This window comes from Trichosurus vulpecula, chromosome 8, assembly GCF_011100635.1.
Source record: "Trichosurus vulpecula isolate mTriVul1 chromosome 8, mTriVul1.pri, whole genome shotgun sequence".
In the NCBI taxonomy this organism is placed as follows: Eukaryota; Metazoa; Chordata; class Mammalia; order Diprotodontia; family Phalangeridae; genus Trichosurus; species Trichosurus vulpecula.
The window spans coordinates 41,479,237-41,495,487 of NC_050580.1; the positions used below are offsets into that span (position 1 = coordinate 41,479,237).

Sequence of the window (16,251 nt, forward strand, 5' to 3'; positions counted from 1 at the left end):
TGTTGGTTGGCTGATGAATTTTCATATACAGTATTTAGTTAGTTTACTCAGCCTTCTGTGCACAGGAGAAAGGGCTGTGGGAAGAAGTCATCTCTATGTGGAGTTCATGAATGACAACAGTTGGGATCAGGCAGTGGGTGGAATATTGAGGGAAGATGCTATGGCAAAAAGGGAGAGAATACAGGTGGTGAGGAGCAGAGAATATGGAAGAAAAATGAGCCCCAGCTGCCTCCCATAGCTGTGGCGTGATATCAAAACTGAAAGGGACTTTGGAGGTCATGCACTTTGACACCTCTCCCCATGTTATGGGGGAGGAGACCAGGTGTCATAGGGGGAAAAGGGCTTACTCAAAGACACATAGATCTGGTAAGTAAGTCAAGACTAGAAATTGGTCCCTACATTCAAGTCCTGTCTCTACCTACTGTATTTCATGGACAGTGGTATCACTCTAGAAGATATCCCAATCATTCTCCACCAGAGAAGACGTTTGAAGGTTGGATGAAAAGTGAAGCATCAGAAAGAAGAGGACATAAGGAAGTGACCTGTGAATGAGGTACATAAGGACAAGAAATAGAGGGAACTAGAAAGAGGGGCATATGATCAGAATAGGAACTGTGGTGTACAATGGAGACAGACAGAAGACTAACGGGGAAGGCAAAGGCTGCCTCTTCCTTCATAAAACCTTCTTGACAACTCCAACCGAAAGCACCCCCTCACTCCTCCACCTTCCCTCAAAAATTTATCTGAATCTCTCCTTTGCCACCATCACCCCCAGGCTTTCTTTCTTTCTATGCTTATCTATTTAAACATCATATCCCCTGAGTAGAATTTAAATTCCTGAGTGGCACCAAGGGGAGTGTGAGCAAAGCTGAGGATTGCACAGGGAGGAATCTTAGGGCCATAAGTGAAACAAAATGAGTCAATTGCACCTACCCAAGCTAACAAAAATTATGGACAAGAAGCTATCATTGAAATTGAACGTGTTGTCCAAGGAATATTGTGGGGGTTTGATCCATTTATGAATCTTGTTGATTAATGAATGTGTAGAGATGGCACCAGGTGGGCAACAGAACAATATTGGAATGGTGGTAACCCAAGGAAACAGTGTCATTATGTTAGAAGCCTTGGAACAAGTATAAGGAATTAAGCACCATTGATGCTCTGGGTCTCCACTTACCTTTACATTCCCAAGAACTTTTCTTTTTTTTTTTCTTTTGATACATAAAATTAGTTACTGTATTTTCTTTAACTTTTTGAAAATAAACTTTTCATAAGATGAGAAAAAAAGAATTTAAACTCCTGGAAGGTAGGGTTGTGCTATTTTTTAATCTTTGTATTCCAAACATAGTACCTTACAGATAACAGATGTTCAATATGTAGTATTGATTTTGAATATAGTCCAGGCCCTTGCTCTAATAAAGTTAAGGCATGGTAGCCTTTTTTTTATAGATGAGGCAATTAGAGTTAAGAGAAATGGAGCCATATTTAATGTCTTTTGGTCAATATATACTGGACCTAGGACTTGAACCCAGGTTTTAAGAATACTACCAAGATTCCATTTCCACTAGAACATAGTTATTGAAGCCCAGAGAGATAATGAGGTTTCTCAAAGTAATATCAGGAAAGGAAAAAGAGAGGAATGAGGAAATTACAGAAGTACTGCAGAGGGAGTGGATCTGTGAATAAATAAAGCAAATATTTAAAATTCAGACAGAAGTCCTCGGTTTAATTTTCTTCACTGGTAAGAAGTTGTTTTTATTTTTTCTCAATGCATAGGAAGGAGAATTAATTGTGTTCCTGAAGGGCACACTTTCCACACACACTAGTTTTGGATGCCTCTATTTCAATCATTCTGAGGGGTGGGGCTCTGGGAAAGAGAGAGGAAAAAGTTTTCAACAATTACAAATGTTAGGCCTCTTTATAGAATTCAACTGTAGAATATTATGGTACATTGTATCACAATAATACCTACAAACTCAAATGTATATGGATAATATCGAAAGTATGGACAACAAACAAAAAATTCTATGTCATATGTACCACCGAGTCTTGGGAAGAGATCTATGAATGGCATATGGCTTTGTATGGCATATTGAAAAGAAGCAGGATAAGGTAAAAATAGGAGAAGCTAGCATTGTGTATTAAGAAGATACAGTCATTTGAGGAAATTCTATAACTAGCATGTGGAATCATGGCAGAGAACATTTGGGTAAAGATCAATGGAGGCAGAAATAGTAGGTATATTATCATCAGAGAATGCTGTGGACCATCTCTACAGGAGGAAATACATGAAGGGCATAGAGTTCAGGCAATAGATCACAAGTATGGCACAGAGCCATGTTATAGCAAGTAATAGGGGAATGCATTTATTCACATAACTGCTGGTTCTGTGTGTGTGTGTGTGTGTGTGTGTGTGTGTGTGTGTGTGTGTGTCTATATCTCAAAGAGATTGAAGAAAGAAGAAGGGGACTCATATGTACAAAAATATTTATAGCAGCTTTCTTGGTGGTAGTGGCCACCCATTGGAAAAGGGTTCATCAAGTTATGGTATATGAAGGCAATGGAATACTATTGTACTGGAAGAAATGATGAAGGTAGTGGATTCAGAGATTCCTGAGAAGACTCATATAAACTGATGCAGAGTAAAATTAGGAGAACCAGGGGAACAATTTCTTCAATAACAGCAACATTGTAAAGACAAACAACTTTGAAAGACTTAGGAACTGTGTTCAACAAAATGACCAACCAGAATTCCAAAAGACTCATGATGAAAGAGGCTACACACCTCCTGATAAAAAGGTGATTGACTCAAAGTATAGATTAAAGCAGGGCTGTCCAAACTTAGGTTTTTATAGAAACAATAGATAATATATTTTGATTTGACATTTTAGTGAAATCTCTGTGGTAGCTCAGCTCCATTTACAAAAGCATTTATATAAATTTCTATGCTTGTAGGTGAGTCACATAAATTGCACTGTGGGCCACATGGGGCCTGTGGGCCACATTTTGGACAGCCCTGGATTAAAGCAGTGGCAGGGGGCAGGGTGCTTCATGACTAATAATGTCATTTGTTTGGCTTGACTATACATATTTGTAATATGTTTTGTTTTTCTTGCTTTCTCAATGGTTAGGGGAGAGAAGGGGAGGCAGAGAGAATTCAGAACAGAAAATAGAATCAAATTGAATTTTTAAAAGAAGAGATACCTAAGAACTGAAGAAGAAACATCCTAATTTTGTTTTAAAAGATGAGAAAAGAATCTCCAATACCTATGCCAGTGAGCTTGACTATAATTCTTAGAAATATTTTAGACTGTATTTTTAAAGCTCCTAAAGTGAATATCAAGAAAATAAAGCAGTAATGGCAAATACCAGTATAGCTTCATTAAGAACATGTCATGCCAGACTAACCTTGTTTCCATTTTTGACAGGGTAAATGAAGCATTAGATCAGGGGATCACTGTAAATATATTTTAGCAGGGATGTACAATTTTTTAATAGAATCTACCGTGCTCTTCTTGTGTAAAAGGGGGAGAGCTGTGGACGAAATAGTAGTCTACTTTCATCAATAGGACACTTGTTGTATAGATAGCCCACAGGCCAGTTATCAGTGATTCAATGTCATCTTGGAAGGATATCTTAAGGATGTGTGCTGGGCATCTGAAATGGGCTTTGTGCTGTCTAACATTTTTGTCAATGACTTGGATAAAGTCACAGAAGACGTGCTTATTGAGTTTGAAAATGACAGGAATTAGAATGGATAGTAGTCAGGCTCTCGAAAGATCTCAAGAGAATAAATTGAGTGAATCTTTTAAGATAAATTTTAATAGGGATAAATACAAAGTCATACACTGGTTCAAAAAATCAACTTTTCAAGCACAGGGATGTGGAGGTATGGCAAAAAAAAATATTTTAATGAAAAATATCTCCGTGTTGCACCAAACACAAGCTCAGACTCTTAACAATGTAATAATGCAACTCAAAAAATTGAATGCAAACAAATTAAATTGAGAGAGTTTTCAGAGAAAGAAAAGTGATATTGTCCACCATTCTCTACCCGGCTTAGACCACATATGGCGTATTGTGTTCAGCTTTGAGCATCTCCTTTTAGGAAGGACATTGATAAAGGAGAGGAAGCTGGAGCATCCAGAAGATGATGACTAGTGCCTGGAGACCATACTATATAAAGATGAGTTGAAGTGACTGAGACCATTCAGGTTGAAGAAGACAAGACTTTGAGGGGAATCTGGTAATTATCTTCAAATATTTGAAGGGTCAACATGTTACAAAAAAAGGATTAGACATTTTGTGTTTGGCCCCCAACTGTGGAACTAGGAACAACATAGAGAAGCTGACGGCTTCAGATGGTTTTAATGAAATGGGGAAAGGTGGGGGGGAATCCTAATAATTATAGTTACCAAAAGTGAAAAGGGCCAACTTGATTCCTCCTAATTTCAAGTCTTCAAGTAAAGGTTGGATGGCCATTTTTAGGCATGTTGCAGAGGATATTCATGTTCAGGTATGGATTGGACTAAAGACACCTGAAGGCCTTTCCAAATTTGGGACTGCAGTTCTAGAAAGAAAAAATGCTGTGGCTTCCTATTGCCTCTAGCAGAAAATATAAACTCCTTAGTATGGTCTCTAAGGCCTGCCACATCCTATCTCTATTCTCCATTTCCATCTTCACTTCATGTCATCTTCCTTTAGGCACTGTTCTCTCTATTCAAACAAATCCTTGCTGTTCCCATATAAATACAGTATATTGCCATAAAATATGGTATTTCCTGTCTTTGGGCTGTTATACAAGTCAGTCTTCTCAATGCCTAGTATGCCTTCCCTTCTATCAGCCGCTTGATCTCTCCTTTGCCCCTTTCATCCCCCAACTCATATTATACTTATCTGTGATTATGCTATATCCTAGTCCAAGTAGGATATTAAGTTCTTAGGAGCAGGAACTCTCATTCTATTCCTTGTAGCCTTAATGGCCAGTACAATAATTCCTCTGTAGTAGCAGTAGTAGTAGTAGCAGTGGTAGTGGTAGTAGTAATAATAGTAGCAGTAGTAATAGTGGTAGGGGTAGTACTAGAAGCAGCAGCAGCAGCAGCAGAAATAGCATTTGTATAGCTTTGTAATGATTGCAAAGCACTTTGTCTCATTTTAGGTATTTCAATTTATCTTCAGAACAACCTTGGGAGTTAGGTGTTATTATCCCCATTTTACAGATGAGGAAACTAAAGCAGACAGAGATTAAATTACTTGCCCAGAGTCACATACCTTGTAAGTATCTGAGGTCACAGTTGAACTCAGGTCATTTTGACTCCAGATCTAGCACTCTATCCATTGGGTCACCTTAATCAGTGTTAGTCACACTGATTGAATTGGGTAGCTCAGAAGTGCAACAAAAGAAGGACCCTGATGCCTTCTCAGTCTCTATTGAATGGTCAGATTCTTATTTTGTTTTTTATTATTCTGTCAACAAGTATTGGTGCCTACTAAATTCCAAGCATTATACTAGGTAACAGAGATGAACGTACAAAGAGTAAAATAATTCCTACACATATGAAGGGCTAACATTCTTTAAAATAGAAAATTATAAGTCAGTCTCTGGAAAAGATAATGATACTTCCAAGATATCTGTTTTAGAACCACAATGTAACTTAAGAACCAGAAAAATCTGAAAAGACTGCTCAGAGCTCACCTGGGTTTATAGAAATTAACTTTATGGAAGAAGAAAAAGTCCAGCCAAATTGTGCTGCCACTACCTTTCCCATTTTGGGTTTTATATGCACAACACTGAAGAAAGTGAAGAAATGACAACTGATTTCATTTAACTGGGTAACACAGGCAAACGTCTACATTGGTCCTCTAATACAATTTGATGCAACGAATGAGTATCTACCATTTTCAAAGCACTGGAGGGAAAGAAGGTAGGAAAAAGTAAGATATAACTCCTGTCATCTTAGAGTTTATTATCTAGGGGGAGATTAAGACTTGGGTAGAAATGACTGGAATACAAAATGGGATTAGAAAGTGAGCTAAGAGGACTGCTTCGTTAGTGTAGAGAGATTGTTGGCTGCTCCTGTAAAGAGAGTGCTTGAGAACAGTAAAGCTCAGGTGGGAGTTAGGTAGAAATTGACAGGTGTGTGAGACCTGGGGGATGGGACACAAACAGAGAGCCAAGTGGATAGAATCAATCTCATTTGGAGAAGAGAGTCAATAAACAGTTATTAAAGTATCTACTACATAGACATTAAGCCAGGTGCTAGGGATTCAAAGGTGAAAAATAACTCCATCTCTGTTCTCAAGTGGTTTATATTTCACAACATTGACACACGGGGAGAGGTGGGACAGACGAAAACTCCAAGCATGATGCAATGTTCAATTGGAAAAGGCTTAAAGTTTTTTCCCACACGGAGATTTCACTGGTTATCAGGTGGGAAAACACTGAATTTGATGGTCAAGCCAATAACATTAGAGAAAAAATGCTTGTTACCTGCCAGGTCTTCCCCCTAGAAACCTAAGGGAACATGAGCTTGCCTTCCACTGGTAGCGCTAGACCAGAGTATCAGTACAAAGGGATGACAACAGTACAAGATTGAAAGTGAGGGATAAAGAAAAATTCAAAGAGCTTTTGGAGGAGGATTTGCTTCAGCTGAGAGGAAGAAAGAAGGCTTCAAAGAGGAGGTGGCAGCATGAATTGAACCTCAAAGATGAGAATTCTAAGAGGGGAAGAGGAGGAGAGAATGTATTGTAGGCATATGTAGCAGCGTGGGCATAGGCACAGTGGTAAGAAATTTAATATCGAATTCAAGGAACATTCCTAGAGGGAAGCAATGTGAAATAAGAGTTGGAAACAGATTGTGCAAGTCCTTAATTACCAGTCTAAGTAGTTTGAATAAGTCCTAGAGGCAAGAGAAAGTCTCTGAAGTCTTTTGAGCAAGGGAATAATATGGTCAGATCTATGTCTTAGGAAAGTTCTTTTATTTTTTTAGCAGCTATGTAAAGGATGGATTGAGGAGAGATATTGGATTCTGGCCTCAGAAATGTCTCATGAAGGATCCTGCCATGTGAGGACAGCCCCTGGCATGACCTGTGGGCATAAGGATGAAATGCATTGGTGAGAGTTCCATTGCCCTTGCTCAGATGGCTAACAAAGCCACACCCTTTCCCACTGTTTCCCACTGTCCCTGGGAAATGAGCATCTAGATGCCTGTTGTCTTCCCTAATCTCTTCCCTTGTGCTTATGTAGGGCTCTGGGTCAAGGTCCAGTCATCAGAAAGCTGAACCCAATGACAAACCCACCATACTCCTTTCTCAGGCTACAGACACGGTTCGCCATCAGATCATGTTGATATTTTCTGATTGGGGGGCAGAGGAAGAGCTTTTGCCAGTTTGGGTGCTTTCTGTTATTAATATTCAGTTAAGTTTGAAGAAAGTAATTATATTCCATTCATTCTTCACCAGCTGGTATTTACTTCATCCTCCATCAGGCATCAACAGAGCATGGGGCTGCAAGACAGAAATATTACTCTGGCAAGCATAAATATTTCATTTTTCACACCACAAATGCGTTGATGATTTATTAATTAGCCTAAAGGCCTGCTGCTTTTGCATAACTGAGGAGGAAAACAATTACGCTCTGCTCTGACGACTGAGAGCATCTGAGACCCTCCCCTCAGCAACTCCGCTATGGCCAGCAGCAGATCGAAAGCCTGGAAAACAGCTTCTAGGAGGCCCAGACCCAAATTATTACTATAAACAGCAGATATTTATTTATTACCCCTCAGCCCAGCCTCTGTGACAAGTGCCGCAGAATGCCAAATCACGTCATGCAGGCCCAGGTTTATGGGCCTTTCCTAGGACCAGAGCTCTGACTTATTAGTGGTAGGGCAGCTGAGAAATAGCTTCTTCTACTTTGTACCTCCATACCTCTCCCACACACATCTCCACAGTGCCCAGCACAGTGTTTTGCACATAGTAGGTGAACTGAATTAGAGGACTGGTATAGACAGGAATCTGAATCACTCAAATTAACTGCTTTAATCATCATTTCTTCACTTCCCTTGGTGCTGTGTATGGAAAATATAAAATGGATAGGTGAGAGGAGGAGAGTAGAAGCATAATTTATGTGACTTTTCTCTTCTCCAATGAAGTTAACCTCAATCAGTCCAGAAGAGCTTTGAGACAAGGCAAGAAAAAGGAAGAAAGGAAGGAAGGAAGGAAGGAATGGAGGGAGGGAGGGAGGAAGGAAGGAAGGAAGGAAGGAAGGAAGGAAGGAAGGAAGGAAGGAAGGAAGGAAGAAGGGGGAGTGGGAGGGAGGAAAGGAAGGAAGGAAGGAAGAAAGGAAGGAAGGAAGGAAGACAGCTAAGGGGAAGAGAGGAAACAAGGATTTATTAAGTACCTACTATTTTTCCAGGCACTGTGATAAGCATTTTATAAATATTATTTCATTTAATTAAGAAGAAGGGCTCTAATTTCTCCCTTAGATAAATTCTCTCAGATTTTAAGCTACTCCTTGATTCTAAAGCAGATTTTCTAGAAGTAGTACTATCATTCCAGCCTGCGCTGAAATGGAATGCCAGGTAGCTAGTGGAGCCCTGAGCCCCAAGGGCACTATTTAAATGGAGAGGAGGGTCAGACAGCTTTGGCCTCAATCATGGTGGCCACAAACTGTAGTCCTGTCCTGGTTGTCAGCATTATTGCTAACAATATTATGAGCGGGGCATAGAGGTAGCAGTGTAGATTCATAAAGAGAGCTCCAGCCTTAGAGTCAGGAAAATCTGGGTTGAAGTCTCACCTCTGACATATACTCGCTATGTGACCATGGGCACACCACTCAATCTCAACCAGCCTCAAGAAACTTACTAGGACTTAGCTATTAAGTTATAAACTGTAGCTATCTGCTTTGGTGAAGGAAGTTTCTGTCCTGGGAGATCTTTGGCTTATAAAAACACAAATTCTTCATTTTTTCACTCATATACTGGACTCCCTTAAAGGCAGAAGGTGTTGCAGAAAACACAATCTAGGAGAGTAGGTTAGAGATGATGCTCTGCTCTTAACTAGTTGTATGACTTTGGAGAAATCATTTCATTTCTCTAAGCCTTACTTTTCCCAACTGTAAATGGGGATGATAATACTCACATCACCACCTCATGTACTAATTAGGAGAATCAAATGAAAAAATGTATATAAATACAGTTAAGTAGGGCTAGGGACTAGACCTGAGGGTTCGGGTATGGGGTACTCCACAGCATGGTAATTCCCTCTACCAATTTAGATGGGTACTTTCTCTCCAGCTCCTAGACTTATAGAGTTTCCAAGATTGCTGAGAAGTAAAATCACTTACTTTCTCAAGTCATGCTTGTGTCAGAGAAGGTATTTGAACCCAAATCTTTCTAGCTAAAGGGAAATTAAGTTTACCAAAGCCTTAAGAATCAATCTTCATTCCATAAAATAATGATAATGAACAAGACTTTGCTTTTATTGGTTTTCCTTTCCATTCTGATTTGTTCCCTTTGGCTAGGTCTTCTCCTCCATGTGATCTTAATAATGGATAGAACATTGGACTTGGAGCAGGAAAGCCTGACCTCAAAAATCCCAGCTCAAAGGCTAACTTTCTAACCACTACATAATGTATATAATGAACTACATAGAATCCCTATTGGTAATCCATGGAGATGTGCACATGGTGTTTTATAGACCAACAAAGCTCTCAAAGTTATCATTATTATGAATGAAACCCAGTGGTCATGACAGCATTTGAATATGACTCTCCTTATTGGTGGAGAGAATGAATACTTGAAGCTCTGTACCTGTGTGTGGGCAAGAGTTGGTGAAGGCTAGGGAAAGGAGGCTTTTGTTTCTGGCTTCCAGATTTGAAAAAGGACGCACATGGTTCTAGACTCTATTCAGGGAGAGCCATTTGGAGTGAGATAAAGACTTTTGGAAAAAAGCCAACATGTGGAGGAAATAGCACCTTAATCATATTCCTATATAGAGCTTGCCTAATTAGAAACTTCAAGAAAGTCCTCTTGTGTGAGATCTGGGACTCTATTGATTAAGCTAAAATATCTCACTCCTCATGGGAGAGTTTATTCACTCTGTGTATTGTTCGGTAGGGCAGCGAGGTGGCTCAGTGGATTGAGCACTGGGCCTGGAATCAGCAAAACCTGAGTTCAAATGTGACCTCAGATATCTACTAGCTGTCTGACCCTGGAGAAGTAACTTAACCCTGATTGCTTTGGTTTCCTTCTCTATAAAATGAGCTAGAGAAGGAAATGGCAAACCACTCTAGTCTCTTTACCAAGAAAACCCCAAATGGGGTCACAAAAGAGTTGGATATAACTGAATAACAACAAAATTGTTTGTAATAGTTAACATTTTAATAGAGGATTCTAAAATGCAGAAAACCTTTTAAGACCCCGAAGAGTAACACTCTAAATGCAGAATTTAGGGTGACAGACTAGGAACGGTGGAGCATTTAGGGTATGAGGAGCTTCCATCATCTCTCAACTTTGAGCAGCAAGGTGATGACTTAGCCTATTCTCTCAAAAGGCCAATCCCCCCCATGCCCACCATACTCCCCAACATAGCACTAGAAAGTAAGGAAATCAACAAGTCCTTATCAGCTGCTTGATAATCGAAGTCACATATTGAATGCGCAGGCCATGAATACAAAGTGTCCCCCAAACCATGCTCACATAGAATTTAGCCACATCAGCAATCTTAGCAATAATGTCATATAACTCCTTGCTTTTAGAGATGGGGAAACTGTGGCCCAGAGAAGAGGAAATGACTTGCCCAAGGTTACACATACAGTGAAACACAAAAGTTAAACCACTGGCAACAAGGCATAATGAATATGGCTTTGGAGTTAGAATACATGAGTTTAAATCACACCTCTATGACATTGTTGTGTGACCTCAGGCAAATCATTCAGCTTCCCTGGCTTTCAAGATTCTTCCATCTGAACAAGAATAGTTCACAAATTTTTCCTGTGATGATACCTTGAAACAAGTGTCTAAATGTAAAACCTTCATACGTTTTAGTTCAAGTCAGTCAGGGTAGCTAGGTGGCTCAGTGGATAGAACACTGGGCCCAGAATGTGGAAGACTCTTCCTCCTGAGTTCAAATCTGGCCTCAGACACTTACTAGCTCTATGACCCTGGGCAACTCATTTAACCCTGTTTGCCTCAGTTTCCTCATCTATAAAATGAGGTGGAGAAGGAAATGACAAACCACTCTAGTATCTTTACCAAGAAAATCCCAAACGGGGTCACAAAGAGTCAAACACAACCGATACTACTGAACAACAAACAACAGTCAGTCAACAAACATTTATTAAATTCTCACTAAGTGCCAGGCACTGGGAATACACATATAAGTAGAAGGAAAAAAGGGTCTTTGCCCTCAAGGATCTTATATCCTATTGAGGGACAACAACATATTATAGGCTATGAGAGCTTTAAAGGGAGGTGAGGGGGTAACCTCAAGAGAAAATGGTGGTGAAGTTGGGAGAATGGGCTCTGGAGAGGAATGAAGGATGGATAGTCTGAGGCCATTCCCCAAAGGGAGTTTTCAGAAGGAATTCACCATTGGGAAAAGTCAGCTCAGTGAATAAAAAGTTATTTGGTTTTTTCAAAAGATCAATACAACTTTTTTTCTGTTTTTTTCCAAATTCATGTTTCCTTAAATGGGGTTTTCTTCTGCCGCTATTATAAAGATATCAATCTCAATTACTACCCCCCAAAAAAGAATTATGAGCACCATTTTTATCAATGACATCATGTTCCAAGAAACCTCGAAGCAAAAAACAAGCCTCATTCAATCATTATTAGGTTATTGCTTTTTAAGTTATAAATCTGAAAACTAGAAAGGATTTTATTAATGAATACATAGCTGTGCATGTTACACTTTATTGTACACTTAGGATTTGTTTATATTTTGTCCTAAAACTGTTATAAATTCTTAATTTTATTTGACTAAAATATGAATTAAAACTATTTGCATTGATGGTTTTATGAAAAGATCTGATGTCACATTTTTTAATAGATAGGTAGGACATTGTTAAACAGACGTTTGTATGCCATACTCCTCAAGACTCCAAATTCCTCTTTGGCCCCAGATAAGGCTTTGATTCGCAGGGAAAGGGGCAGTGACTAATATCTGAGAAATGAAAAGATCATTCCATTTGGAGGTAGAAGGTCTGGGCTTGACTCTGCCCTGCCATGTGCAAGTTATGAAGCAGAGAGTATGACAATGAATCTCTCTTTGGTACAATTTCCTTATCTGTAAAATAGTGAGGATAAAGGACACAGTGTCTGAGGCAGGATTTGTGCTGATGTCTTCCTCATTCCAAGACCTCAAGACACCTAGCTGCTCTGAGAGAATAATAATACACTACCAAGTATTTTTGCAAGGAGAGTATTTCATAAATACATTTTAAAACATTTTAAAAATCTTAAAACAGTTTGGAAAGGTGAGCTAATATTATGACCCTCTTCCTAGGGTTGTGTAAACCACCAAACTAACGCTATTTTACTTAGTTTTTAGTATTTTGTTCTCTCTGATTTCTTATTAATAATAATAATTTAGATAGCTATATAGTGTTTTAAGATCTGTGAAGTCCCTTACAATCATCTCATTTGTCCTCACAACAGCCCTGGGAAGAAGGTAAAATGATTTTACAGAGGTAAAATGATTTGCCCAGAGTCACATAGGTAGGAAGGCCATATTAGGACTAAAATCTTCTTAATTCCAGGTTCAGTGCTCTGGAAATCCTTTAGACTCCCATAGAATTTCTCATGGGTTTTCCTTCCAAATATCACATATGACTTTAATTGGGGTGTGATCTGAAAGGGTAGGACTGACCTGAGAGGGATCATTTTGTAGCTAGAGTAGTAAATAAAGCACCTACTGTGTGCCAGGCACTGTGCTAAGCACCTTGGATTCCCACAACAGCCCTGTGAAGTAAGTGTTCTTATTATCTTGATTTTCAGACAAGGAAACTGAATCAGACAGCAGTTAAATTATTTGCCCAGGGTCACACAGCTAATAAAAGTCTGAGGTCATGATTGAAATCAGATCTTCTTGATTCCAGGCCTAGTGCTCACCTGCTGTGCCACTGTATTGGCAATCAAAATGGGTTTGAGTGACATATTTGTGACATCAGTGGCTTTTAGACCACATGGGTTTGTCTCATTTTTGTGACAATTTTAGGTCAGGTGAGTTGCATGTGTGACCCACCTTTGACCCTGAACAAGATATATAAAACCAGGGGTTGTTTTTCTTTTTTCAGAGCTCTGAGCTATAGCTGTAGTGACCCATGACTCTGAGTCAGCCGTTGTTGAACTCCCTGGCTGAACTCAGATGTTGGTAACTACAAACTGTATTTGGTCTGTTTGTAATTTGATTGTGTTTGCTCTGAAGTTTAGGGTGCTGGCTTTTTCCCCTGAACTAAGTGAATGACATTTGTATGTTGGATTAAAGTAAGATTGTTAACCCCTTAGCGTTGCTTTCCTTAGTTAAGCAGATCAAAAGGACCCGGGCTTGCAGCGTTCTGTGAGCTGGTTGTTGTTGGTTTTACACCCCACAGCAGCTGCTAGCTGCCTCAGAGAGCTCAAAAGCAAAATGGAGCCCAAGGTTCAATTCAATTCAATGTATCAAACATCAATCGAGCCTTTTCTCTATGTCAGGCCATGGATTACATGTTGGGGATACAGACACAAAATAAAAGAATCCCTGCCCTTACTGGGCAATGTTCTATTTGAAGCATGCAACATGTAAACAGACAGAAAAATGTGAAATATAGGGGTAGGGAATGGCCCAGTGATTCCATTAGCACTGGAAACTTCCAGGTGAAAAAGGCTCCTCTACTAATGAAAATGTGACTAGAATATTAGAGAATTGCTTAGACACTGAATAAAGTGATTTGGCCGTGGTCACCCAGCCAGCATGACCATCAATCAGTGGTCATTTATTAACTGCTTACTGTGTGTCAGGCACTAAGTGCAAAAGCAATCCCTGCCCTCAATTAGATGGCAAAGTAACCGAGTCATACAGGAGACTTGAATCAAGGTTCTCCAGGTCTAAGACTTGCTATCTATACATGAGGCCACAAGAAATTTTAAGAAATTGAGTGGGGGGAGCACTTCCAATTGGGGAGATCAGAAGAGAAATCTTGTAGGAGGTGGGAAACAAACTGTGTTTTGAAAGAAATTAAAGATCCTATGAAACAAGTGAAGAAGTAGAGAATTCAAGGCACAGGGTAGCTGTGAAAAGGCATGGAGGTGGGAGACACTGTTCAGCAAAGGGAACCAGAAGTGGGCCAGTGACACCTTCTCTTTTTTGAGGTTATTGGGGGTTAAGTGACTTGACCAGGGTCATACAGCTAAGTAAGTGTCAAGTGTCTGAACTCAGTTCCCCTTGACTCCAGTGTTGGTGCTCTATGAAAGGTGCCACCTATCTGTTCAGACACCCTCTTTTAATTGAAGCTATTAAAAATCCAATAAAAATCCAACTGGCCTATCATTTAAAGGATCAAATATAAAATATTTTATGTTTTAGTCTCTGGGTGGCACAGTAGCTAGACACCCATTCTGGCCCCTGAAAGATGAGTTCAAACAAGCTGAGTTCAAATATGGCCTGAGACACTTATTAGCTATGTGACCCTAAACAAGGCATTTAACCTCTGTCTGCCTATTGCCTCAGCACCTGGCCCCTGGGGTTGTCAAAGTTTAGCACATAACAATTTACTACTTAATAAATGCTTGTTTCTTTCATTCTTCTATTTGGTCTTCAAAGTCCTTCACAAGCAGCCTGCCCCCATTCATTCTTCTTTGTACTCCTTCCCTGTGCTCTTTGACCAAGTTACACTGGTCTCCTTGGATGAGACACTCCATCTATCATCTCTGGGCATTTTCACTGGCTGCTTCTATGCCTGGACTGTGCCTCCCTTCCTCATCTCTGCCTCCCAGCCTCTCTGGGTTCCCCCAAGTCTCAATTAAAATCCCATCTTCAACAGGAAGCCTTTCTCCAACTCCATTAAATGCCTTCCCTCCACTGATTATTTCCAATTTACTCCACATATAGCTTGTGTGTGTGTGTGTGTGTGTGTGTGTGTGTGCGCACGCACGTGTGTATGTGTGTGTGTATTTGAAAGTTGTCTCCCACATTAGATAAAGAATTCCTCAAGAGCTAGGACTGTCTTTTATCTTTGCATCCCCCACAATTAGCATAGTATGAGGCATATAGTAGGTGCTTAATAAATGCTTATCCACTAACTGGTTGACGTTTAGTTAAGTGATTTACCCAAGGTTTCCCACAGGAAACAAATGACTGGTACAATCACTTCTCCACAAATAGAAGAGCAAGGATTAGAATGCAGCTCCTCTGACACCAACTGCATCATTCATACCATTGCCTCCAATTTTCTAAAGACCTTACAAGCCTCCTTGTACCACATCCCCACTCATACATTTCCTTCTGCCTGTCCATTGATTATCCCAATGGCTTTCCTGCCTGGGAAGTGAATATACTGACCAGCCAACAGAAGTCTACTTGGCATCCTTCTTTCTGAGCATTAAGTGAATGAATTGACAATCTGCTTTGTCAATCAGGCTTGTTTGAGTTTTGTTAGTGCAAACCCGTGCCCTTGGAGCCTAATTACCCTCAGAGAAATGGATAAGATTGAGTTTCTGAACCTGCAAAGCTTAGGACCAGACTCATGGTTTTGGCTACTCCACCAACAAACAAGTTCTCTCTGAGGGCCAACTGGAAACATCTTGCCAAATATCACATTACCATCCCTCCTAGAGGACAATGGTGTATTTTTTATCCTATAGCCAGACAAGATGGATAACCTGTACTTTCCACACTTTTCTGCCAATCTAGGAAATGGGGAAGTCTTTTGATTCTTTCCTGCCAAGGTTGCTTTCATTTGGCACCCATGGGACATCAGACAGGAAGTAGAAAAGAGGGAGCCTCAATCAATTTACTCTTTCTCCTGGCATTGGACAATATCGCTATAAAGAGGCTCCGTGGGACAGGAGACACAGAGCACCCAACTTGAAGTCATGGGACCTGAGACCAAATTAGCTCTGCCCCACTCTGAATGTGTGACTTCAGGCAAATCACTTAAAGGTTTCCTCATGTTTAAAATGAGGGGAGTGGACTAGATCAGCATTAAGGTCCCTGCCAGCTTTGATTGCAAATGTTAAGTGTTATTACTGTGTAGAACTTTTAATGATAAACAGA

At 39.9% G+C, this 16,251-nt stretch overlaps 1 pseudogene; it reads left to right on the forward strand.

The window, feature by feature from the left end:
• Window positions 1–914: 914 nt before the first annotated feature.
• On the forward strand, window positions 915–1,139 carry LOC118859074 (annotated as a pseudogene).
• The last annotated feature ends 15,112 nt before the right edge of the window (window positions 1,140–16,251 follow it).